This window comes from Helianthus annuus, chromosome 12 (assembly GCF_002127325.2).
Source record: "Helianthus annuus cultivar XRQ/B chromosome 12, HanXRQr2.0-SUNRISE, whole genome shotgun sequence".
In the NCBI taxonomy this organism is placed as follows: domain Eukaryota; kingdom Viridiplantae; phylum Streptophyta; class Magnoliopsida; order Asterales; family Asteraceae; genus Helianthus; species Helianthus annuus.
The window spans coordinates 156315399-156318555 of NC_035444.2; the positions used below are offsets into that span (position 1 = coordinate 156315399).

The window sequence follows — 3157 nt, forward strand, 5'->3', positions numbered from 1 at the left end:
GATTCTTTGTAGGATGATTGTCTAGTATTTATAGATGTGAAAATTGAATAACCCACTCATGTATTTCATAATGGGATTGAGTTTTCGTTTATTTCTAGTAACTAGTAATACAATTTAATGCATTCTTAATTCCACTAATATCTTACCATTTGCATATATTTCTAATTGATTTTCATATCTTTAAGTAATTGTTTGCCAAAATTATTTAATTCAATTTGTGTGAAATATTTATGAGTATATAATCATTTAGGAAAAATTACAAGTTTTGTCTTTACCTTTATACCACTTTACAGTAGGTGTCCTTTTTAACGAATGTTGACAGGCGGTGTCCTTTACTAGCTATTTTGTTGCAAGTTTAGTCCTTTACACCCAACCCAGTTAAAAAAACCCTGTTAATTGTTGGGTGTAAAGGACTAAACTTGCAACAAAATACATAGGTAAAGGACTAAACTTGCAACAAAATACCTAGTAAAGGACGACGCCTGTCAACAATTAACAGGGTTTTTTAACTGAGTTGGGTGTAAAGCACTAAACTTGCAACAAATTACCTAGTAAAGGACACCGCATGTCAACATTCGTTAAAAATGACACCGCCTGAAAAGTGATATAAAGATAAAGAACAAAACTTGTAATTTTTCCAATCATGTATTTAATATATGGGGAAAGTGAATACGGTGCTGCTAGACGCATAACCTTACGCGCCAAACCCATCAAAACTACGTAGTTTTGATTAAAATCCTTAAAAAGATAAAATAAACCTTTATGCTGAAACAAAAAGTACGACTGACGAAATCCCCAAATCCAAATCGCCTACAAGGCTTCTCTAATACGAATCGATCAAGCTTCTGATCAATTTCTACCTCCCCCAAGTCTAAATCGCCTGCAAAGACATCCCCCTTTATGTTCCACTCTCAATTAATCGACCAGGCTTCTGATCAATTTCTACCTCCCCCAAATCCAAATCGCCTGCAAATACCTCCCCCATGAATCGACTGCAACTGCAAATCCCATGGCTTCTTGTTCATATTTGGTAAAGTATTCGATTCGAGCAACTTCTTGTTGTGTTAACTTGAACATACATATGGTGTTGAATTTAGTTTGTTATGTTCCAAGTTGGATTTGTAACTATGAATTTTTTGTTGATTTGTAATTTTGATTGAATTATGTTATTTGTAATTTTGGGTGAAATAGTAATTTACTCTTGATTTTTTTTTTTTTTGTGGGAATTAGGATTAGCTAGATGTGGAAGAACTGTAGATTGAGATGGATGAATTATCTTCGACCGACGGTTAAACGCGGTAATTTTAGTAAAGAACAAGAAGATTTTATCTGCAAGTATCATAGAGAAATGGGAAACAAGTATGTGTGATCGTATTGTGCCGCAGATGGTCAGCCATTGCTGCAAAATTACCTGGAAGAAGTGATAACGAGATTAAGAACCATTGGCACACGCACCTGAAAAAACGCATACCTGAACACACGTTCTAGATGTTCTGAAAAAAGAAGAGGGTTCTGGTGAACAGATTATGCAATTTGACAGATTATGTGCTGCTTCATAAGACGCTCATGGGGTCGATAATGGAAGACATTGTGGCGACCCTCTTTGGCTGGCATTAAGAGAGAAAGAGAAGCAAGGTTGCAAAGAAAAGCGGATGCAACTATTAAAAGAGAAAGAGCCATGGCATACGCAAGCCGATGGATAAAGCAAGAAAAGCATCTTTTTTTATTGATTGTTATGGTTTCAGTTTTCTTTTTTTATTGACTGTGTTGTTTTAACAGGGGTGTGTAGTGCTATTATTGTATATGATGGATGAATTGATGTGAGTGTGTTAATAAATAGAGAATAATTTTTGTGCCTTGGTGGGTCTGAATTCAGAGCCAATAAATTGCTTATTGTATCTTTATGATGGATTGATGAGAGTGTACTAAATGCTAATGTATGAAGGGATGCACAAAACTAAAATAATAGGCAAAGATCAAAGTTGATGCATAATGTTGTTTGAAGCTTTAAACCACATAACTGCAGTCTAATAATGACAAGCTTTAATGTTGTCTATAAAAGCCAGTTACCTTAGCTTTGAAAATTTGTTTTTTGGTGACAAAATCATCATCCCAAACATAGAGACATTGACTCAAAACAAACAAAGTGATTGAAAAGTGAACCAATGAATACTACAGTGGGGTCTGTTTAATAACCATTTCATTTTGCTTACTATATTTTGGCCCATTTCATATTACTTAACTATATTTTGACGCGTTTCATTTTCATTCACTATATTTTGACCCGTTCATTAAATTCACTATATTTTGACCCGTTTCATCTTAGTTCACTATATTTTGACCCGTTTCATCTTAGTTCACTATATTTTGACCCGTTTAGTTAATTCACTCTATTTTGACCCTTTTCGTTTTAGTTCACGATATTTTGACCCGTTTCATTTAATTCACTATATTTTGACCCGTTTCATTTAATTCACTATATTTTGACCCGTTTCATTTAATTCACTATATTTTGACCCGTTTCATTTAATTCACTATATTTTGACCCGTTTAATATTAGTTCACTATATTTTGACCCGTTTCATTTAATTCACTATATTTTGACCCGTTTCATCTTAGTTCACTATATTTTGACCCGTTTCATTTAATTCACTATATTTTGACCCGTTTCATCGTAGTTCACTATACTTTGACCAGTTTCGTTTTTGTTCACTATATTTTGAACCGTTTCATTTCAGTTGAATTCACTAAATATCATAACCATTGTAATAAAGAAATTGCAAAACTATAAAAATAAGTTTACTTTCTACAATACTGAAACAAGTGCCACCATAACAAATTTGCAAACTTGCTGATTCTTCAAGCCGATTCACATTTCATCCTTCTCTTTCTAGTAACGACTCTTCTGTTGGTGCACTTGTGTCTGTACTTTGTCTGTATTCGGTCTCGATGTAAACGATGTCCTTATCAGTCTTGTAAGTTGACCAAGTCAACCGTCCTCCTGGTTTGACTCAGTCAACAGTTAGTTATTGGTTGTCATTTGTCTGGCTCGAAGGATGAGTGATCGAAGGATAATGTAGATCCTTCGATCACCTCGAAAGATATGCTTCGATAGATAGACCTCGAAAGACAATCTTTCGAGGTCCTTGCTGATCCT

The 3157-nt window shown here is 34.3% G+C and overlaps 1 long non-coding RNA gene across 1 annotated transcript; it reads left to right on the forward strand.

Moving 5' to 3' along the window:
• The first annotated feature begins 753 nt into the window (after positions 1 to 753).
• LOC118484671 lies at positions 754 to 1855 on the forward strand. Its single transcript, XR_004873927.1, has 2 exons — positions 754 to 1030; positions 1231 to 1855. It is a non-coding gene; the product is annotated as an uncharacterized LOC118484671 (long non-coding RNA).
• Positions 1856 to 3157: the final 1302 nt, after the last annotated feature.